This window comes from Artibeus jamaicensis, unplaced genomic scaffold (assembly GCF_021234435.1).
Source record: "Artibeus jamaicensis isolate MK-2021 breed Jamaican fruit bat unplaced genomic scaffold, CSHL_Jam_final contig_233, whole genome shotgun sequence".
NCBI classification, from domain to species: Eukaryota; Metazoa; Chordata; class Mammalia; order Chiroptera; family Phyllostomidae; genus Artibeus; species Artibeus jamaicensis.
Window position 1 is genome coordinate 35,987,843 of NW_026521486.1, and position 24,326 is coordinate 36,012,168.

Genomic DNA, 24,326 nt, shown 5'->3' on the forward strand with positions numbered 1-24,326 from the left:
GTTCTGTGGCTGAGAAAAGGATGTGGGCTGGCAGTTGTCTTCTCGGGGATCATTTTTAGAGAAGGGAGATTTAACAGGGAAATGTGGCAGAAGGCGTGGTATACAAACTGTTAATTATAGGAACATGCATTTTTCAACATGTGGGACCAAAACAAATCCTTCCTTTCAATAAGAAGTACAGGGAGCAAATAGAATGAGGATTTGATTTAGTGTCCAAGTTTGGTAATTAAGGAAAGCAGTTGCCTGCCGGGAGGAAGAGATATTTTGAGAATTGGAAGTAAATAGAATTAAGATTTTTGTTTATTTCCTATTTCAAACATTTTCTTTTTTTCTGGAGATTTGTGTGCCCAGGTCACTAAATGGGTGTGATAGATTTTTCTTGGAAAAAAAACATAACTCGACAAACTGATTCAGAACTCTCAATTATCAGTGCTTAACGCTCTTTTTTTTTTTTTTGGAGAAGAAGAAAAAAACTATATGGGCTGTGGTTCCTGAGTCAAGTTTCCCTTTTCATTCACCACTGTTCCTCACAGTGAGGATCCCTCTTGTTGCCAGGTCTGGGAGGAAACAGGCGTGGGCTTCATTGTGAGTCAAAAGCTGCATCCCCAGTGCCTGGAGGAAAGGGCATTTCCAGGAGGAGAGGAAAGAAGCCACCACATTGCATCTAATAAACTCAGTCAGGAAGTGTGGAGATAACAGGGCTGTATAGACGGGCTTCTCTATCTTTCTAGCCAGATGAGCTAAATTTCAGAGCTAGACATAAGTATTTTGTTTGCCATTGTTTATGAAACCACCTGGGTCTATATTGTTCTCAGTTTCTGAAAAAAAAAAAAAAAATTAATGAGCACTTTCTTTAATTAATTAATTAATTAATTAGAGAAAGAGCAGGACTTTGCAAAGGGAAGGGGTGCTTTACTGGAAAGGCCAGAGCATTCTGATTTTAGTTTGTATGTTAGACTCAGAACAGAAATTTCCTAATGGGTCTGAAATACTGGTGGACACGTCTTTTCTATTTATATTCTATAGGAAACAAGTAAAACACACTGTATTTCCCAGTAGGAAAGAGAAGGGGGTGATGTGGAATTCCTGTGGGCTGATGTGAGCTCACTGGAGCCCTGGCTGATACAGCGCTCAGACTGGAGTTTGTAATGCCCACAGCTGGAGCTGCAAAAACCAGTCAAGTGAAGAGTATGTTTAGGGTGTTATCCTGATGTGCCAAGTTCAGATTTAGGCTTTTTCCCCAAGAAACTCATCTTGGCTTAAGGACTTAAATATGCCAAAGGTTTAAGTTCATTAACAGTTTTTTTTTAGTAATAGTCATTTTACATACTTACTTTTAACCAGTATTCCCCTTTCTTGGTCCATGTTTATAAAGATGTATAGTAAAACACGGTACTTCGAAAAGACATTCGTTACTGAGAAAGGTAGATTGAGATTCTGATAAGATTATCTTTGACCAACAACTGTCACTAGTTCTGGTTATCTCCTCAAAAAAAATTGGATAATGGCCTTTGTGGACAAAGGTTGACTTGAAATCTAGGGCACACCGCAGTTCCAGATCAATAGTGCCTAATTTCAGGGGCATCATGGACAATTTTTGGAAACAAGTTCGGAGAGGGAGGGTGCTGTTTCTGTAGTCTCTGTCACTCAGTACCAGCATGTGATAAATCAGAACAAGGTCATTTTTACCCCCCTCAGTTACCGACTAGCTGACTTCTTTTTAAAACCTACCTTTCAGCCCTGGCTGGTGTGGTTCAGTGGATTGAGTGCTGGCCTGTGAACCAAAAGGTTGCCAGTTGGATTCCCAGTCAGGGCACATGCCTGGGCACATGCCTGGGTTGTGGGCCAGGTCCCCAGTAGGGGGCGTGTGAGAGGTACCAACACAATGATGTTTCTCTCCCTCTCTTTCCCTTCCCCTCTCTCTCTAAAAATGAATAAAATATATTTTAAAACCCCCGCCTTTCATATTCATGAAATATTTGCATTTTATAGTTGATTTAAGTTAATTATGTTGGCAATTTGTTACATTAAAATTAACTTTTTGATTTTTTTAGCTCTCATTTTCATAAGTACCAAATCCAAATAGCATATTTTTCAAAGTGTTAACTAAAGACCTCATTCATCACTCCATCCTTTCAAAGATATTACATGTTTCTGACCTGATGTTAATTACCTTTTTCAAAACAATGAGTGAATGAATGAATGAATGACTATGCCTTCACCTTTGGGTCTGTGGCTTGATTCTTTATTAAAGAAATGTTGCTTCATAGTGAAAACGTAAGCGAAAGATACTGCATAATGATGGCTTTTTTTAAATTCCAGAGACTTCCCTAGGAAGCCATATTAGTTCTGAAATTGGGAGAAAAAAATATCACAGTTGAGTGGCCAATTGTGAAATCGTTCAGGGAGCCATGATTATGATGATTGATTTAACCATGGCCAAACAGCTGAGTTTAAGTAAGAAATTCAAAGCTGTTAAGGTTGGTGACACTGGGTATTGTTTGGGGATAAAGGGAACAGAGTGTCTGCTCTTTAGCTAAAATGTTGATAACGTGATTAGATCAGTCATCAACACCGTCTGAAAGTTGACAGTATCCCAAAACTGCTCCGGGCTTGTGCAGTTGCTTGCATCGGTAGTATATTATGCTATATTTGTTCTCAAATTCATTGCAGTGCATGTCAGAACCTTTTCCCTCATCGAAAAGCCTACAACTTGTGTCACAGATGTTGCCACCACAAAGACTGAGGCTTTGTGAAATGGAGATAATGGATTAAAAAAATGAAACTGAATTAACCCACTCTGTGGAAGGCAGACTCTTCTGTTTCTTTTACATTCTTCACTTGAAACACAGTGTCTGGCGCTAATTGATACTGTTTCAAAAAGCCAAGTGGTGAGAGTTTCTTTTACTTCAATATTTTTTTCCAGGATGAAGGATCTAGAACAGCAAACGGCTGGATTTTAGATTTAAAAAATGAACCCTTCTAGGAGTTTTAAGTCCGCACACTTGCTATGCAGTTTTGGGGGGACGTGTACCAGTCTGGACCCGTTGAAGACCTTCTATTTCTGACATGTGGGTTTGGAGTCGGTGGTCCAGGTGGGTGGGTTGTCACTGTTTGCGACTGAACTTTGGTCATATGTGTCCCAGGAACTTGGTGTGACTCACATTTCGACTGGCCCACACACACATCCCTGTTTTTTTTGGCGAGTGGAATGAGTTCAGAATAGAAAGATCATTTAGTGGTTTCTGTATGGCGGTGCACCTAAAGCTATTCATGACTTGAAGGAATTGTCCAAAGTCTGACTGCACTGAATAACAGTCGTTCTGGCAAAGGCTCCCGTCTCCAGTAACGTATCGTGGAGGAAGAAGATCAAGCACTATGATGTTTGGGCCTGCAGTGGACTCCCTGCGAACTCCACAGTAGAGAAGCTCGCTAGGTATTTTCACCTCTAGTTCGGGGAGTGCAAACATTTGATATAAAAACAGACGCATGTTCAGGAGAGCAGATATGCCGATTCCTGGTGTGTGTGTGTCTTCATAAACAAGGGAAAACTTAATTTTACCCGGTGAAGGAGACACTGAAGATGATGTTTTCAGTGGCCAGTCCATTGTAAGAAAGTGACCAAATTCTTTAAGCAAGAAGTGGGCAGGCTTGTCGGGAATTGTATTATTAACTCTTCCCATGATGTGAATGTAATATTGGGTTGGCCAAAACAGTTCATTTAATTTTTTCCATGCGATGGCTCTAGTAGTTGTTTTTAATTTCACTTGAAACAATTTTGTTAGATTGTATTGTGACAGCTGTCATATCAACATGCGTTTAAAAAACCTTAGTAAAACTGGTGAATTTTTGTGTAGCCATTTTAATATTGAAGATGGAAGAAAATATGCAACATTTTTGGGCATATTATGCTTTATTATGTGAAGAAAGGTAAAAGTGCAACTGAAGTGCAAAAAAAGACTTGTGCAGTATATGGAGAAGGTGCTGTGACCGAACGAACGTGTCAAAAGTGGTTTGCGAAGTTTCTTGGTACTATTGACATTTTGGCCAAATAATTCTTTGATGTGGGGCTGTCTTATGCATTAGAAGATGTTTAGCAGCACCCCGGTCTCTCTACCCACTAGAAGCCAGTAGTGGCAGTTAGCTGACATACTTAAAATATCCAAATCGATAAAGTTATTGATGAAAATGAAAAATATGTCTTTCATTTTATGGAAAAGCTAAACACTTTTTGGCCAACCCAGTACTATACATATCACTAAATATGCCTGTGTTGCCTCAATTTCTGTGCCTAGATCTAGCTCACAGAGGTCTTTTTGTCATCTGTAATATTTCATACAGATGTCTTCTTGCCAGCAGAGTTGTATGATGTTTTTATGAGGAAAGTTTACTGAACTTACTTAACTTGGGAGAAAACGAAAACGACGAAAACGAGGCTAAGACTCTGGGCCTGCTTTCTTCACAGAACTCGACAGCGTGGCTGCAGCTGCAGAAGTAACATCCTTGCCCTTGTTATCTTTTTCTAAAGATGTTACTTCTCATAACAACACGTAGCAGAGAATTTTGTTTTGTTTGAATTTGAACACGTTCTCCTTTTTTGCACGAACGCTAGAAGAGTGGAATGAGCTCCCAGGCTCTCACGGAAATTCACCACGCGAAGGGAGCAGTGGGAGGGAGGGAAACAGCGGCAACTTGGAGGAAACACTCCGACCTGCGAGTCTGCCAGGATGATTTGTGTGAAGTCACCTGGGACTCAGTGTTTTTCCTCAGGATCAGCTGCTTGGAAGCTTTTGGGAAACTTTCACATTCTTCCGGCCTGGCTCCCATGGGTGTGTGACGTTGCACAACCCAGAGGGCTTTGAAACACAGATTTAAGTTTTTTTTAATTGCTCTTCTATTCTCAGGGCACCTTGATTCTCTAGGATGATTTGTGCTCTACATCGCCCTGTGGGGCAGACACAGCTAGATGCCCATCCAATAGCCATTCCACCCACTTCTTCCCCACAGCTGAACTCCTCTTATTTACTTGCCCACCCTGGCCAGTTAAAAAAAAAAAGCTTGCTTTCCCAGCACCCCTTGCAGTTGGGGGGTGCCTAAGGGACATAGCCCTGGCCAATGAGATGTAAGTAGCTGGGTGGGGCTCCCTGCTAAAGCTCATATAAGGGGATGGACTCTTATGTGCTCCCTCCTTAGGCCTTTCGCTCTTTGTTCTTCTTTCTCCCTGCAACATGGATGCTGTTTTCTAGTGGAGAAGCCATCTTGGGGCCAAAGACAAAAAACTGGAGAGGTAAGCAGGCTGGGGAGCTGGTGGCATTCTGGAATGGTTCTCCCAGCCTTCTCCTGCCCATTTCTTGACTTCCTGTGAGAAAAAGAAACTTCAGTTAAACCACAGAAGTTAGATTGGTTACTTGCAGCCGAATGTGATCTTAACTGAGTTTAAATATTGAAAAAGTCATAGATCATCTTTAAGAATTAAACGGCCGCATTCTATATGACAGAAAAGGGGTTGGACTTTGCCCTATGGACTCTCTGCTTGAACCCTGGCTTTGCTATTTATTAGTCAGATATTGGCAAGTAACTTAACTTCTCTGGGTCTCAGTTCTCCCATCCGTGAAATGGTAGTACTGATATTTGTCTCATAGAATTTTTGTTACTATCAGAATAATGATAAATTATTAATAAAAATAATATTGGAAATGGGAGGGAGGTGGGGAGATGGGGCGGGGGGGCTGGGATGGGAGAAATAGACAAAAAACTGTACTTGAAAAATAACTAAATAAAAATTTTAAAAATAAAAATAAAAGTAATATTGGCACATCTGGCACATGGATTTTCAGCAAACGGTGGCAGTTATTACTGAAGGAGAGTATAGTGGGGACCAAGTAATTGTAGAGGGGAGGCAAGGAACTCAACTTTCCGCAGGTTCAGGAAGCATGGATGGAGTGGCTGACTGGTGAATTAGACTTACAGCTGCAACCGCTTGCCTGCATCTACTCGCCATTTATTTTAACACCCATCTCTTATCCTCAGCCCCACTTGCCTAAACCGGAATACCTGGGGCTCTTCTGTTCTCCGACTTTGGTTGAAAAAGTAAAGGATGTTCTTATGAAAAATTTGTTAACTCTAGCACAGGGATGAAGGGAGTGGGCTCCAGAGTCAGACGCATGTCGATTAGAATCCCTTGGCCTTCCTAGCTGTGTGGTTTGGTCTTCTGTGAGATGGGAATAATTGGGTGGTTACGAGGAATAAATATGCTTATATGTGAAGCACTAACAGCTGTTTTCCTGGCACAGAATGAGCACTGGATTGATGACAGATATTGTTACTATTTCATTAAACACTTGTTAGGCAATTCTTGGCCTTGGTATGAGGTCCTCTTGGATATGTAAGGACAAATAGAGAGATGCTTTTTACCCTTAAGAACATTCATATGCAGGAGATTGGTGGGGGGAGGAGATGTCCTCCTTATACATAATTGTAATGGAAAACAGATTTAAAATACTATTTAGCTGTTAAAAAGTTGAAAAAATATACTGACTTATACAGATGTTTGTGATATTTTAAGAAAAAAGCAACCAAGCACACACATATATAACATATTTGTTATATATGTAACACATGTAACATATTTGTCAATGTATGAAAAATTGCTAAATGGAGTGATTTGTGGGGGGGATGGGATTAGGGTGGTAGGGAGGATGAAGGGGGCTTTTTAAAAAAAATCGTATTTATTTTTAGAGAGGGAGAAGAGAGGGAGAGAGAGAGTGAAACATTGATGTGTGAGATACATTGATTGGTTGCCTCTTGCTCACCCCCAACTGGGGACCCGACCTGCAACTCAGGCATGTGCCCTGACTGGGAGTTGAACTGGTGACCTTTTCGGTTCACAGGCCAACACTCAATCCACTGAGCCTCGTCAACCAGGGCATTTTTTAAACAGCACATTCATGTCTGTTTCATAATATTTCATGCATTACTCTTGAAATATAAAAATATTAAAGTTTAAAAGTCAGTTTGTTGGGCCTTTTGAAAATAGGTAGGGAAGATCGTGCTAGGAACTAGACTAGACGTTTGAGCAAGGAATTGGGTTTCGTGGGGTCCCGCTGGACTTGAAGGATGAGTAGGAGATTTTGAGGAGACAGTGGAAGGAGAGGAGCACACTTGGGTTTAGAGCAGAATGTAGAATGTAGTAAGATTTAGAGGAAGTTTTCAGAGGTAGACAACATATAAAGATCAATATTGTTTTAAGATAAGATAGAAAGATCAGTATCATTAAGAGAAATAAGGTAGGATGGAGCCGCATCTTAGAGGGTTTTTACGAGCGACAAGATTATGCTTTAAAGTAAGATCTTTTTTGGTACAAGGTGGGGAGGGATACGAGAACTATTATTTTATAAAGATTACTTTGGACAGTATTAAATTAAAAAGACAACCAACTGTATGGGAAAACATATTTGCCAATGATACCTCAGACAAAGGTTTACTCTCCAAAATATACAAAGAACTTAAACGACTCCACTCTAGGAAGACATTGAACCAAATTAAAAAATGGGAAAAGGACTTGAACAGACACTTCTCTAAAGAGGACATACAGAATATCCAGAGACACATGAAGAGATGCTCAATATCGTTAGCTATCAAGAGAGATGCAAATTAAAACCACAATGAGATACCACTTTACACCAGTCAGGATGGCTATAATAGACAAAGCAACAAACAACAAATGTTGGAGAGGGTGTGGGGAAAAGGGGACCTTAGTTCACTGTTGGTGGGATTGCAGACTGGTACAACCATTATGGAAAACAGTATGGAATTTTCTCAGAAAAATAAAAATTGACCTGCCTTTTGACCCAGCAATTCCACTGCTAGGATTATACCCCAAGAATCCTAAAACATCAATTTCAAAGAACCTATGCACCACAATGTTCATAGCAGCACAATTTACAATAGCCAAGAGTTGGAAGCAACCTAGGTGCCCATCAGTAAATGAATGGATCCAAAAATTGTGGTACATATACACCATGGAATTTTATGCAGCAGAGAGAAAGAAGGAGCTACTACCTTTTGCAACAACATGGATGGAACTGGAAAGCATTATGCTGAGTGAAATAGGCCAGGCATTGAAGGACAAATACCATATGATCTCACCTTTGACAGGAAGCTAAAGAATAAAACAAACAAGCAAACAGAATAAAAACAAAGACGCTGAAATAGAGAACAAGTGGGCAGCGACCAGAGGGGAGAGGGAAGGGAACTTAAGGGGAAAAAGGGGGAGGGATTTTGAGGAACAAGTATAAAAGACACAGAGATGAGGACTGGGGGGGGGGGGATGGGAGGGAGGGGGGAGACCGGGCGGCGGGGGGGGGGGAAGAGGAAAAAAAAAATGTACTTGAAAAGTAACTAAATAAAAAAAAAAAAGATGACTTTGGAAATAGTACATTGGATGTTAGCTGGGGTGTATGAGGCAAGGGGAGTGGGGAGAGATAGAACATCCTTAAGAAGAGCGTACAAGCAACACTGAATTTTAATGGGAAACATGACAAATTAAGATTTGAATGCCCAGAACTCGGGATTCCGTCATGACCCACAATAACCTACCTTTGTTTTCTCAGTGTGCAAATAGGTAAAACAATAGTGCCTGTTTTATTAGGTTTTTAGGAGCATAACAACAACAATAATAATAGTTAATGCTTACGTAGAATTTGGTATGTACGTAAATTTACGTACATCGAATTTGGTATGCACTGTTCTAAACCCCTCCCTTATTTTAACTTAGACTTAATTTCTACATCAGCTAAAAGCAAAGGAACTGCTATTATTTCTGTATTACAGATGAGGAATCTGAGGCACAGACAGGCTAGTTGAATTTCCCAGGTCACACGTTGTGTGTGTTGGATTCAGGATTCAAATGCAGGTACAGTCTTTAGAGTCAGTATCCTCAGCCTCTTTATATTACTGCCTCTGGCTTAGTTTTGTACTTGGCATTAAGAACTGCTAGTTAATCTTATCCTTAACATGAAGATGTTACGCAAGCATTTAGAAATTTAGATTTGGAGTTCAGGCAGAACCCTGGCTTGATGGATCATCTTCATAGAGCTGTCACATAAAGAATGAGAGTAGATGAACTTGCCAAAGAAGAGAATGTACAATAAAAAGAGAAGGACATATAGCAGGCCCTCGTACAATGTCATTTCGTTATAACTTTGAAGGAAAATACTTGATTCCCATCTGGCGCCACTGTCTGTGCGGAGTTTGCACATGTTCCCCGTGTCCGCCTGGGTTTTCTCCAGTTTTCTGGTTTCCTCCCTTGTCCCGAGGACGTCCTAGTCTCAGTGAGGGTGGATGTGGGTGCGAGTAACCCCTGTGATGAAGCGGCATTCTGTGCGGGGTGGGTGCCTGCCGGGCGCCCCAGGCTGCTGCAAGGGGCTCCAGCCACCAGCGGCCTTGAACTAGAATAAGTGGATTGGAAAATCATCATCTTAATTTTTATTAATCTTTAAAAAATGTATGTATAGTTCACACTTAGTTCAGCATTCATTTTAGAAATGTTTTGTGCTTTTATTCCATTGAGCGATGTTTTTGTGGACAGAAAGAAGCCACAGGAACTTAACTCTTACTTATATCAATGAGGCTACGGTAAAACTGGTTTCCTTGCACATGATATGCCTAAACTGGCAGTTTCCAAGAACCTGTTGATGATGGTAAGTGAGAGCTTACTGTACATAGCCTTCAGGGAACCCTTGACATTTAGACATGGTCAGCCCGGAGGGAAGTTATTAGGGGAGTTAGAGCAGGAGCTCCAGAGAAACAGAGGATGATGGTGGCAAAGGGAAGAAGTGCGCCCAACCCAAGGGGGTGGTCCCTGCCATCCCGTGCTGCTGACCTGTCACAAGGTTGGCACTGAGAAGTGGCCCCAGTCCAGCTGTCAGATCCTTTGGGAGCTTGGAGAGCAGTGTCACTTGCACAGTAGAGATGAAATCCAGAGTGCAGAAATGGGAGGAATACATGGGAGGTGATGGATTGCAGGTGGCCCTGTTAGCCCAGCTCATCAAGGAACTGAACAAGGAGAGACGTGCAAGGATAGCCTGGTTTTGGGGAAGGTGCAGGTAGAGAGGGCGATGTGAAAGAAGCAGAGGGGGAGTGGGAATGGATACAAAGTCTGGGTGAGAAGGGCAGGGATAGATTCAAAATCAGCTGGAGAGTGGCAGATCAGCCTTGAAATCCACAAGCACCTTCTTCAGGTGGCGTGGAAGAAAGGATGGGGAATATAGAAAAAAATGGGATTGGGAGAGATAGGTTGAGTAATTTCGCCTCGGGCAGTCTGCATTTTTTTCAGTCTAATGGGAGGCAGTGAAACAAAATTTATAGACAAATAACTCAGGCTCCTGAGAGGCTGGCTCTCGGGGCTCTGGGTGCAGAGGAAAAATGTGAAAGAATGACAGAAGTGTCTCATCTAAACAACACAAACTGACACGTTTGCCAGGATGTGTCTCGGGGCGGGAAATCAGTGTATCGAAGTGGAAAGTTGCAGCCCCGAAAAAGGAGACTGAAATGAGACAAGGGAAAACTTGACTGTTTTTAAAGGAGGAATTTTTAGACAACCAGACATATTGGTTTGCAGAACAACTGCCTGGGGAAAACTTGAGCACTTCGGAGTGGTGAGAAGCAGCCTGGTTTTGGAACCACACCCTGGGTCTGGTGAAAACCAAACCCGCCAAAGCACCAGGAACACTTCAAGGAACAGAGTTGTCAGCAGAGAGGCTTCTGCCTTAGATGCTGTTCCTGCTAAGGCTTTCTTTGGTCTTCAGTTTCAGTAATTATTTCAAGCGAGATCTGTAGTTGGAGACATTGGGTTCTGATGCGTCAGCAGATTTGCTGTTGTAATGACATTAGGGGGGTGGGAGAAAAGGATGGAAGCAATTCAGCAGTTACCAGTGTGGTACTAAAAACCAGCGCCATGCCCGTCGGTCCACAGATGGGTCTCTTGGGGGCTGCTTTGAAAGACATCAGTAAAAACTTGACAAAGTGTATATAGTGTATTTAGACAGGCATCATATTCTTGAGTGAAATGATTCTTCGTGGGGCCAGCTACGTCATTGCGGAGCCGGTGTAAAATGAAAATGTGTGGCTCCTTGTTTAAAAAGCAGGGAAAAAGTGCTGTTAAAGGTACTAACATAAAAAGCTTTTCCTCTTTGTCTACAGTCTCCTTCTTGACTCATCCTGAGTTTATTTGCTATCGATTGCCATTGTATGTGAAAAAAATTAAAATTGTTAGCATGAATTTTACTGTTCATCTTTATATTGTGCAATGCCAGTTTTCAATGCAAATATAAGAGCTTTAAATGTGTGTGCAGAATCAGTGAAATCACACAATTCCTATTTTGTATTTGCATATGGATGTGTATATTGTTCTTACCAAAACAGTAGAAACAGTGCACAAACCTCACTCCTTTTATTTCACTTCTTGACCTGTGCATTTTATCAGTCTTTGATTTACAGAAGGAAGGACTGGCGTAAGCAAGGACTGGAAGGAAAAAGAACTGTGTGTTTCTCTATCTTTCCGTTCCCTTCTATGCCATCATTTTCGGCATAGTAGGTGGCTAATACAGGGAGGTAACGGGAGTAAGAGAGGATGTGATAGGAATTCTTCATTGTTTGTGTTTCTCAGAAAGACACTGGTTCGAATGGAAAGCATGGCTTCTTGGAGCTGCTTACTCAGTTTTTGTAACACACTTTCAATTAGTCTTGCTGAACTCCCAGGCATCATAAATCCACAGAAATTCTGTGCTCAGGGGGCCCTGTAAACACTATGTAGGAATGGGTGGCAAGGAACTGTGTGGCCACATACCCTGAATGGGGTCTCCTCTGTTCACAGTCACGCTCCATTGTCCCTTCAGACCTTATTCACAAACAAGTTCAAAGTTACAGTTATTGAGAATCTCAAGACGATGACAGCAGAGCATTAAACCACCTGTGGAGCCTTTTTGAGCACAGGGTTCTACGTGACTGACTACAAAGGTCCCAAACCCAGGGAGGTGGCCCTGTTCTGGGAGGTCCAAGAGGTCACTTTTAAGCCTGAATTTCCCTCTGGGCTTAAAGACTCACCTTCATTATCAAAGTTTGCAGCTTTGTGTCTGCTGTCCTAGGGACCCTCTCCTGGCCATCAGCACTGTCTTTTTGCCTTTCAAGTATATTTCTAATAACTCCCTGTTGCCTCTGTCATTGCCTGGTTCACATCCCTGTCATCTCTGAGATACACCCTTGCAGTTAATTGTTTCCTCTTATTCTACACCGCATGGCCAGACAAGTATTTTGAACAAAGCTTTGGTATGAGGGTACTGCGCCTGTCCTTTGCGATCTCCTGTGGGCTGTGGCTTGCAGTAGCGGAGGTCTCACGCTGATGGCCCCAGGTGGAGGCTGCATGGAGACTGACTTGGTTTGACCTGTACAGTATGTATTTTAAGAAATTTAAGCCAATACTTAATATTTGTGGGATCTTACCTATTGAAACTCAGATTTTACAAAGAGAAGATCTGGCTGCTCTGGGCTCTCGTTTTGCTGGGCTGGTGCCCTGTAGAACAGGAATACCCGTGGACTTGGGAAGAAAGGTAATTTGGGTTTGCTTTTAGGACAGATTCTTCGTTTTGGCAAAATCATCACTTTCACTTATGTAAATTCGAAGCAAGTAGTTGAGGGAATGCTGTAAAGCAGTTAGGAATGCTGGTCTTTTATCTGAGAAATTAAGTTCTCCACCTTCATAAAGTAAATTGATGCATGCTTTGAGTAGGGCTTGGTTGCTTTATTTTTTAGGAAATATCTTTCTTAGGTCTCACCTGGCCAGGGTCACTACTGGTCACCTTAAGGTCACTTTGTGACCTCTTTTGTTCTTGACCTCTTTCTCTTAAGTTTGTCTTCCCCCATCCCATGGGCTCACACCAGGCTTGGCACCCTTAGGTTCTGTGAATTCAGCCCTCCCTGCCCAGCTTCTGTAAGTCCTCTCAATCTTTCTGCTTTTCCTATTGTTCTTCTCTTTGCTTAAACCCTCCTGTTTTCTCTAGGCCCACTTATACCTAGCTGTTCAGGAAACCTTTGTTAAGAGCCATAGTCAGAGCTCAGCCCATGAATTTTGCTGGGAGCAGGTGACTCAGTTTTTAGATTTTTATACACTCAAGTACCAAGTGGGTGTGGAGTTCAGGTTGTTTTCTAAGGTTCCTTCCAGCCCAGTGACTCTGAGATGCTATGGTTCTTCCAATGCCAGTGCCTCTTCATTGCCACACATTGGGGTTTAGTTGCTTTTTGACCTTGTATTTTGTAAAAGGGACTTTACTTGCACAGTCTCAGTTAAGAGTTTTTTCCAAAACTGACACTCCAAATGGATTTCTCTGGTTATGTCTTATTTCTTCAAATAGATTCCACATATACTTGTTGAAAGCCACGGCTGCCTTTGCTGCTGGGCCGTCTCATCCAGCAGAGGGATTCAGTAACGTTCATGCAATGAGAGTGATGGTTCACTTGACCAGTGCAGACTGAGGCCTGGATGAAGCTCATGGGGGTGCAAAAGGCGGGCGTGTATCAGTTATACCCTAAGATATGGCTCCTACTCTGCACATTTTTTTTGTAGTATGGAGTTTTTGATCTTGGGCTTTGGAGTTAGATGGGCCTATAGCTGTGTCTGAGTTTCCTCGTTTGTAAAATGGGGCTAGTAAGAGCACATACTTTGTAGCGCGGTTTTCAACAGGGTGGATTTTGCCCTGGAGGAGTCATTTGGCAATGTCAGGAAATATGTTTGTGTGTGTCACAACTAGGCGTGGAGGGAGGGCTGACATTCAGGGAGTTGGGGCCGGGATGCTGCTGAACATGTTGTCATTCCTGGCCAGTCCCCCCATAGCAAAGAGTTACCCAGCCTCAAATGTCGCTGTGCCCAAGTCGAGAAGCCCTGCCTTGTTGGGTTGTGAAGATGGAGCCAGACAATGAATGCAATGAGTTTGGCCTAGTTAACTGTCACTCTCAGAAAACCATCTCGAAGATTGCAAAACGAGCTTTTGAGAGAGTGGACTCCAAAGGGCTTAATTTCAGCAGCACCTGTGATACCTGCCAAGGAAAAGCCTTCTGGTAAGGATTTCGCGTCCCTGTTTAGTGGTGACAGACTCACTGGAGACTGTTTGTGTTACACTGTGTACTAACATGAGCTGGCATGGATTTATCAGAGCTGTAAAAACAATTATTAATTTTTAGGGTGTTTCTGGTAAACTTCCTGCTTGCTTAACTAGTTTGTTCTGTGGAGATAATTTTGGTATGTGCTTGTTTAAATCTTCTGATGGAGAATGTTTTGGTTTGTGAATTCCCAAAATATGTTTTGATAAGTGAGGCACGAAAAGGTTTTGTTTGCACATCAAGACACCTGATGTTTTTCTAGCCCTAGATTTGAGACAAAGGCACCTTTCCTTTGCGGCCACCTTTGCCCATTGCAGTGTCGTGGTGTTTGTGAGCGTGGCGTGGAGAGCTGTTGGATTTCCCTCCATTGTTTATTGTAGACTTGCAGTTGAGATTGCTATTTACATTTGCGTAATTATAAAAGTAATATGTGTACCACCTAGAAGATTTGAGTAGTAGAGGAAAGACTGTAAAAACACACACAAAAGGGCTTCAGTAACTGACCACACAAAGGTACAGCTACTGTTGGTGTGTTTCCTTTCATTCTTTTTCATTTAGATATTTTCCATATTTGAAATATTCTGAGTGTATGATTTTTGTGTTCCACTTTTTTTTACTTGACACATTTTATTTGCCTTTCCCCACACTATTATAATATCTTACATATGATTTCTAAGCATTGGGAATAGTCCGTCTACATTTGCTTCATGACTTCTGCAGTCTCAGTGCAGAGCGTGCAGCCTGTGTTCAGTACCCGGTGGGCATCGTTATGCAGGGAGCATCTCTGCATTTCAGATTGTTCTTGTCTTTACAATGGAGGATCCAGCGTGGATCCAAAGGGTGTGGCTGAGCGTGGATATCTCAGTCAATTTCTGTAGTTGCCAAAAGTTTCTACTAACTGTTGCTGCCATTAGCAGAATGATACTTTGATTATAATAATATATGATAATTTCTAGGAGTAGTTTTTTTTCTTTTTTTTTAAATTTGCTGTTAATGAGATCAGAGCTGGCTATTGGCTCTATTTCCTGTTTTTAACAAACTGTCCAGGTACTTTGCCCCATTTTATCTGTTGGGTATTAGTAGTTTTCTTGTCATGAACTCTAGTTCATGTATTTCACTTATTAACCCTCGTTCATAGTTACTGCAAATATTTTCTTCTAGTCTTTTTCTAATTATTTGTTTCGTCTTTTAATTTTGTTGCTAATGATATAGAAGTTGAAACATTTTTACACAGTCAAGTCTATTGATTATCTTTCCCATCTGGGGTTTCATCTGTTGTCCACATGGCAATGAGCCCTTTCTGCTGGAAGTCACTATACTGTGTCTTCAGTGTCTAAAGTTCCACCCCGAGATGCCCACTGCAGAGTTTCATAATAAGGGTAAATGGGCCTCAAGTGCTGCTTCTACTGTAATATGGCCACCCGTTGTATACCATGGGAAACCTTCACACTTGCATACCTGTCTGTGAGTATGAGTGGGGGGGGGCGTGGAAAATTGATGTGGGCCATGGCTCCTTTGATTGTGTTTTGTGAATTTACCTTCACTCACGGTGGAAGTGAGCTTCCTGTAAGCAGGGGGCTTCCATAGATTCAAAAGGGCCAGAGCACGGGGACCAGCAGCTGGGGCGAACTGAGGCTGTGTCTGGCTCAGAGCTGACCCACAACAATGTTTTCTGTTTAGTGCATGAGAAGGCAAACTCAGCAGAGACTGGCAAAGTCCCCTCCGCTCCTCACTGCCTAAGTTTTGTTCTTTCGGGCCCCAAGCTCTGTCCCCCTCAGCCTCCTGCAGGGACCCCCTGCCCCGTGGGCGCACTCACAGGAGCCCACAGCCCTGCTGCAGCTGCCCAGCTGCATTAGCCAAGAATCGGGAGGTAACAGTAACAACTAGTGTTTATCTGTTTTGCACAGCCTGGTCACTGGGGCCTTTTTATGTGCTTCTCCCCTCAACCTTATGAGGTTAAGTATCGTTTTAATCTCCATTAATTTGGAGGAAACTACCACTCAATAGAGGCATAATTAAAGTCTAGAGCTTCTGACTCCAGCAGGGATCCTCTCTGCTTATGAAACAATTCTATCATTGTGATTTCTTGGTGGTGCTCTTGGGCCAGAGGGTAGCAACAACTGTTTTAAATTTTGGAGTCAGATTAGAGTCCCAGCATAGCCATGTCCTAACATTGTAACTTTATTATAGTGCTTACCCAGCCTGAGCCTGAGTTTTCCCACCAGTGAGATTGTAACAGCGTGTATCTTGTAGGGCGCAGGTGGCAAATACCAGGCCCGCGGGCCGCCAGCTGAATCTGGCCTTCCACCTTGTTTTATACGACCCGGCACCTTGCGGAGCTCTCGCTTAACTGTTATGGAGTAGTTACGTTTCTGCGGCCCTAAAATTGCATTCCACCCCCTGAAGGTAACCGAGAGGCTGATGTGGCCCCCAGTGAAAATAACTTTGACACCCTGTTGTAGGGATACTAGAAAGATTAAGGTAATACAGTCAAGCTGCCGAGCCCAGTACCTGGCTCATTCGTGGTGGGAGCTCAGTAACCATTGTTTCCTCCCCTCGGAGCTGAAAATGCTGCTGTTCTTTTCTGTTTAAAAAAGTTTAGGATAACTGGTAAACCTGCTCAGTCTTGTGAACTTTTAGTAAATATTATGGATATTTATAGTGCAAGAAACATTTTTTAAAAATCTGACTTATTTTCCTGTTAAGTAGTTTTTCTTTCCTCTTAAGGATATCACCTGATTCTCTGAAAATCCTTCTACTTGGAGAATTTAGTGATGACTGTTCTCACAGCCAAAACAAAACATATCTTGTCTAGGTGTTGGTGTAAAAACCAGAGGCAGCTTTTTGGCCGGGCAGTAACCTAGTCATTCCTTTACACGTAGTTGAGATTTTTGGCATCATTCATGGAGTTGTTACTTGGCATATATAATAAAAATTCAGGTAACTGAGCAGTCTTTAAACAAAAAAACAAGGTTGTAGAAAATCATGAGAAAAGACAACATTGTTAAATAACTCAGCAGAAAATTGTTGACTAAATCTTCATATATATATATACACACACATATATGTAAATATATGTACATATATGTGTGTGTATGTGCAACCTTTTGGTGTATATAGGATGATATCCCAACCAGTGGAGCCACCCAGCCAGGGTTAAATCTTCATATTTTATACTGCATATCAGTTGGGTCAGATTTGATTGGTTTTATGCTAAATCTTGTTAACCACATAAAAAGAACTGTGTTTACGCAGACTTTTCCATTTTAATAAATTGAGTCAAGTAATTATAAATGTTCTTTTCTTAGAATTATAATCCATGCAGTCTTGTTTCTATGGAGTTAAAGATAGCACCCTTTGGGGATCTTCTTTAAAATATGTCTTGGACCGTCTTACTTTTTGGTCCCTGAAGCCAGGGTTGCATTTTCAACAATACATCACCTTAGTATATTGGAATATGGGGAAGGTTAATGTGGATGGTTCTCCACTGGGTTAATAACTAACTTTCTAGTTCCTGTTCTGAGAAATTAAGATCTGTTGCCCCAGGGTTTTTCCACCCCTCCATTCCCCTTGGTAGGAATAGGGAGATAAATATGACAACACCTTTTAAAATATAATTTGTATAAATTCATGAATTAGCTGCATTTTTAAATAATGCATGCCATATGCTTGTATGCTTTGCGTAAATCATGGATACAGTTACATTTCAGTGATTAAATGAAATTTACATGGTTCTGAGTTCCCTCATGTCTCAAGTTCAAGGATCAAAGCGAGTGAACTATTGGCCAAATCTTGTGACTGCTGCACACTGAGTGTAGGGCCTTGTAAAATGCCACACCCAGTTTTAATGGTCTGTGGACACCTATTTTGCTGAAATTTCAGGCCTATCATTTAATTTTTTAACTCTCAGCCAGAGTGGACATTTGGGGGCAGAGGTGGCAGTAGCGATAATGGTAAAGAGAGTCTGGAAGAATAACCTTGATGCTGACTCGACTGCTGATTTACCGGAGACAAAGGACTGGAGACTGTGCTCTGTGATCCTGAGATAACAGCCCAGTGGAGCAGCTCTGTGCTAATCACTTGAGCCAGATCATTTTGGCAACAGCCCTTTGAAACCAAGTCTGAGCACCCAGCAAGTTTTACCGGGCATTCCCTGTTGCTGGCTGGTTGGCTAATGGAGTAAATTGAGTAATTAGCTCTCATTAGCACTCCCACAAGCTGTAATACATCCACCTGAGGCAGAGAGCTGCTTGCTTCTGTTTCTTAAACCATGAAAACCCCCATCTGATTTCTCTAGTCCAGACATTTTCATGCTGCAGAGACAGAACGCCAGCTTGGCTGGAGTGAAATCCAACAAGTGCTTCAAATAACAGGAGCAAAACCTACTGACCAGGGTGCAGAGGCTTTTTCTTTAGACCAATGGCTGTGTCTAAGCAATCGGTGAGCTGTTTAAAGCTTTTTCTTTTCTCTCCTCCTCTTGTGTATGTGACTGACATGGACTAGGTTAGTCATAGACATTGAATATGGATGGTCATTTAACCTGATCCCCTTAGCTTCTTGTCAGCTGTACTTCAGAAGTCATGGTCTTTATTCACAGAGTGTGGATTGGTTTTTGTGTGTGTGTGTGTGTGTGTGTGTGTGTTGAGAGAGAGAGAGTGATTGATTATTGATGGAGGTTTGCGGCCCTTTTCAGGACCACCTGCCATTGATAGCCCTTGTTCCTGTGAAATAGAGATCTGCAGCATGAAGGGGGCCCAGAAAAGGAGAAGGAGGGAGGCAAGATTTTGGGGCTTTGCACCGAAGCCTGGAGAAATAAATAGAAAAATTGCAAATTGGTAGAATATTATAGGAAAGCACCCTGAACCAAGATTCTGGCATTCTGAGCCCAACGCTGATCAGGTGTGTGAGCCTGGGCATGTGTGTTCATCAGTCATACGGTTGGCATAGTAACACCAGCCTGGTCCTCACAGGGAGAGCTGAGAGGCTCAGAGGAGACCATGTGTAAAAAGCTGTGAGATGTTAAGCAGTAGTATAATTTTAAGTTGAGTTTTTTGTATGGAATGTTTTATCTACATTTTTAACATCCTGAACCAAAACCTCTGGTAATACACTACAGACAGTATGCAAGTACCTGCTTTTCCTTTCACTTGTACTCCTGTGACATCCCTAACTCGGTCCTTGGATCCTAGATTGGAGTCGAGCCGGGATGACTAGTGGGCTGTTACTCCAAATTTTCTGGAAGGTGCTGCTGCCTCCTCAGCAACACGGTGGCAGACACTCCTGATCCCCACTCAGGCCTGTCTGCCATCTGCTTTCTTGGGGGCGCAGTGAATAATACTGCAGAGTCATCAATAATCCATCAGCTCTGGGGATGGTTCCCGCTTATTAAAAGTTTGAAGTGCTGGTAATGAAGTGTCCTGGACTCATCCCGGACTCATTTCCATACTTGTACGTAGAGCTGTTCTTTTCCACGAGCGTTGGAGTGGAGATTTGCTAGGATTCAAGGTCATCAAGCATGTGTGTCTTAGGTGGGGAGGGGCGCACTCCAATGAAGCGATTTTCCATCCTTTTCATCTCATGGCACTCATGAACTAATGGCTAAAGTGCTACAGCACACCAAAAATAGGTATTTTTGCCAATCTTCCCCAAAATAGGGATAATTTGATTCCTTTACAACAGACCGCTATGGTTGTGTTGGCCATTACCATTTTTTTGACAGTCTAAGGGAAAAGAGGTCAGTGCCTCTGACTACACAGTCAGGTACTGCATGTTATTACTGGGGCCCAGTGGTTGAAAATCGCCGCTTCGGTGGTTAAGGTTGAAAACTGCAGACCTGGTGTCCTGTGCGTCGGTTTTTCATGCCACATGCTGCTGTGATGCGCAGATCCCTTGCCTGGCGATGGCTCACCTCTCTGACTTGTGAACCTGTGAAACCTCTGGGCATCTTTTAACTCCTGTCCCTGCTGACTGCGCTGGGTTGGTGTTCAGAAAGGGATGATCAAACATTTACAATTTTTAAACTGAATTACAAGTAGTTTTTTCAAAGGCTGTATTTGCCTTCCTGGGACTTCTGATAGGACATGTCTCTCTAACTTTCTCAGAACAAGTAAAGACATAACTTTCTTTCTTTAGGGAGCTGCCCGCCTCTGCCTGGGTTCCCTGGAAGCACGCTGAGACCAAGAGTGGGTGCTGGTGGGTTTCAGGGCGGAGGAAGGGGGGCAGCGGGGTTGGGCAGCAGAGAAGCTGCCTTCGTGGGGAGCTCTGGAACGGGGACTGCTTTCCGGGCTGTCCCCAGGTGAGGCCAGGTGAGACCTGTGTATCCCCAAGTCAGCCAGCAGCCCCTTCAGGGGTATCACTTTGGGAGGAGTGGTGTCCCACAGCTGGCTGGGACCTTCCTGCGAGCCTTGAGCAGCCAGGGATGGGTGCACTGGCCTAGAAATGGGGTCTCTGTGCAGCACACCACTGTCTACTGTCCTGTCCCCCCAAACCTAACCCCTTAAAAAGAAACAAACAATAATAGGTAGCACCAAAACCCCAATGTATGGTCAGCCCCTTTATCTGCAGAGTTAGAAAGTTGGATCCCTCAGCAAAACTGGAGGAAGGGGTCATACCCCTTCGTTAATGATAAATCAGACAGATCTCTAGCCTCTCAAAAGTTATGAGGTGCTTGGATAGTATTTCCACCTGATTATGGTGTAGCAGGGCCAGCTTTCTTCTGTATTTGTGAAATGGCTGGCCCATAATTGAATAATTTTTCCCAAGCATGAATTACTACTGCATATTAGATTGTTAATTATATGTGTACATAAATGCAGTTGTTTCTGGGATATTTAACTTATGTCAAGTTTATAGAATTAGTGGGGTTATCCCCACCAAGGACATGTAAGCCATCCAACTCAGAACTTTCCAGGGGACCCCAGGGATGGAGGGCACGATGGGAAAGTATAGCTTCCGTCGAAATTCCAGTGACCTGACATAGTATTTCAGCCATGGGTAAAGGTAATGATTTAGGAATTACATTGCCAAAGGAGAAGTTAGTATGCTTTGAAGAGATGAATCAGTGTTCTGGCATTTACAAAAGCCAGTTGTATTCAGCAAATGTCTGAAACCGTCTGGCATAGCTTGTAGGATGAGTGAACCAGGCCAAAGTCGTACATAGTGTCTCTCCCAACTGCAGATTAAGTCCTATCTATGGTTCTCTTTCATTTTCTGTTTTCTAGTAAGCGAGGGAGGGAGTGCCTTCTGCTGAGCCATTGTCTTGATGGTTTGAGTGCGTCGTGGGGCCTGGAGGTGGGGAAGTCCCGTGATGTGAGCCTGGCACACAGCAAAGGAGAGAGAGGGTGTTCTGACCAAAGGTCTACACTTCCCAGGGAGTCTCCCCTGCCTCCTATGTAGCCCTGTGGCCTTTGCCTCAATCTGTATTTCTTCCCCGGGGGCTCTGTAACGCCAAGTCATAGAACAGGTCACTAACCTGTTTCCATCACGGGTGCAGTGGAGAGATGGGTAGGTCACTGTCATTACACAGAAACTGAAAAACTCCAGCTGCCATGGTGATAGGTCCTGTGTTAAAAACACAAGTCTCTGAACCTCTTGGAGAGATGTGATGCTTGGTGATTGCACGGGAAATTGAGAATCTGCCAGTTGGTTTATTGTATCATCGAGAAATGGAGACAGCGTAAAATAAAGAGCTCTCAAGGCTTCTGCAAAAGAGAAGGAAATCAATGGAGCACAGAAACTCTGCTGCAGAGGAAGGGCTGAAGGTGAGACTGTCGAACAGGTGCGCCTTGTCTTGAACTCTTCACTTGGGTGATCTTTCTTGGGTGACACTGGAGTCTCAGGTGGCCCGATGGGGCCAGGAGCAGACATCCTAACTGGGGGTGAGGAAAGTCAGGACGTCGTGCACACCTTCCTCTGGCTTCTCCGTCTTTCTGACACGCATGCACTCATGCATTTATCATCGTTCTGGAAAGTTCAGACGAGTCCTCTTCAGATAATGACTTTTCATTGTGACTCATGTCTGCAAAGGCTGAAGAAAGAATAGTTACTGGTAAGTGCAGTACTGTGTAAAGAGAAGTAACTGTTGTTAGGAGGGAAACTTTTGAAGACCCAGGTTTGTTTTTTTTTTTTAAGAGAAAAGAAAAAGATGGAGGAAACCTTTCAAAAAAAGGGAGAACCAGAAGTAATCTGCAGGAGGGTGTCTGGGGCTGTGGGAAATAAATCAAGAACAAGAGAAAAGGAAAAAGGTCAGAAACGTTGCCTCCGCACGGCTGGTCGGAGATGAGGACAGAGGACCCGCTAGGCTTGGAAACCCACTTGAAACTTGGTCTGCACAGAACTGCCCTAGCCGCCTACCCCCCTTCTTCCTCCATTCACCTGGAGCAGGAGGGTCTGACGCACTTCTGGGGGGGATGCTGTCTGGCTGTTTGGAAGGTGAGACCTTGAAGTGTGGGAAAGCTGTGCTTGCCTCTCTGGCTGGTGTTGCATAAACTCCCTGAGAAAGGACTTGGTGGTAAAGGACGCAGGCTTTGGAACCAGGCAGACTTCTGCCACTTAGCAAGGTCTGACTTAAATGCTGGGCCTCAGAAAACTGGAATGCTGATGTGGGGTTGGTTATACTTCAGGGCTCCCGTGAAGGGTGTAGTGGAGTATAGTGAAGTGCTCAACACGAGGTGTTGTTACCTGCCAGGAGCTACAACTGGTGTGTAAAAAGCACTCTCCTATTATACTCTCTGGCCCACCATGCAAACTTGGAACCTGAGTGCAGTCTCGGCAGGGTGCTAGACTCTGTAAGTGGCCCCCTGTGGGGACGGTCATCCAAGGCTCTGGGTGGGCAGTTTTTTTTTTTTAAATATTTTATTTATTTAATTTTTGAGAGAGGGGAAGGGAAGGAGAAAGAGTGGGAGAGAAATATCAATGTATGGTTGCCTCTCATTTGTCCCCTGCTGGGAACTGGCCTGCAACCCAGGCATGTGCCCTGACTGGGAATCGAACCATGATACTCTGGTTCGCAGGCCCGTGCTCAATCCACTGAGCTATGCCAGCCAGGGCTTCTGGGTGGGCAGTTTAAAGCAGCTGCAGGTCCTTGTAAAGGGCTCTGAGTGTCCACACTTGGCCCCCGCCGAGAGTTCCTATGTGTAAACACCTCTGGGCCACACTGGAAGAAGAAGAGTTGTCTTGGGCCACGCACGAAAGCCGATGAGCAAAAAAAAATGGTCCATGCATGATTTTTGTGATTTCTGTCATCACTGATAGATAAAAAAGTCCTCCCATAATCACCCTAACTATGCAGAGGCCCTTTTGATGATCTTTTGAAATTGTTGAACTGGTCCCAAGTCTGTGATCACTAATATAGAAAGTGTATATGTCTAAGTAATAAAGCTAAGTAATGTTTTAAGGAAATTTACAATTTTGTGTTGGGCTGCGTTCATAGCCATCCTGGGCCGCATGCGGCCTGCGGCCCGCGGCCCACGGGTCGGACACCCCTGACTGAAATTCAGCCTCTGATCTTTTCTGTAGGCTGCTCCAGCAGGGACATCCACACACATAAACTATTATGTTGTTAACATAAACTGGGTCCAGGCACTATTTTCAAACTTTCCTGCTAAGCATCCCCCATACATAGGACACTGGACACTTAAGGGTGCAAAATGCAATACTGTATCAGCGCTGCCTGTTGTGTGTGAGGGGTTTGCATGGTTATATTATTTGTGTCTTGCTGCTGCTCTAGCAGAGGAAGGTGCTATCACCAGTTTTACAGAGATTGAGTGACTTGCTCAAGACCAAAGATAATACCCAATGGAATGTAAGATGCCATTAAAAATAAGGCATATTCTCATTTCAGCGATATGGAGGTGTGGAAAAAATATCTTTTTACTGGATGAAATATAGTAGATAGCAGAGCCTGTATGCTAGTGCAGTCCTGTCTGAGTTCAGAGCTTGTGGGTTGTTGTTGTTTGTTTCCCCAACACACACAAGGGCTTATCTGTGTGGCCAGTGAAGTAAAAACTGGCACAGGTAAGAGGACGGCTGATGTGTTAGGACTTGAAAGAGCAGTAACCTGAATGCTGGTTCATAGCAGTGTTTTAATGTTTGTTATCACTCTGAGGTGGATACGTTATATTCTCATTTTTAGAAGTAAGGAGACTTGTAGTCACTCTTCCATTTTCAAATGA

The 24,326-nt window shown here is 43.2% G+C and overlaps 1 protein-coding gene across 8 annotated transcripts in view; it reads left to right on the plus strand.

Annotated features, from left to right (window-relative positions):
- Positions 1 to 24,326, plus strand: part of PPFIBP1 (PPFIA binding protein 1) — a 160,228-nt gene that overhangs the window by 865 nt on the left and 135,037 nt on the right. The gene's annotated exons all lie outside the window — the stretch shown is intronic.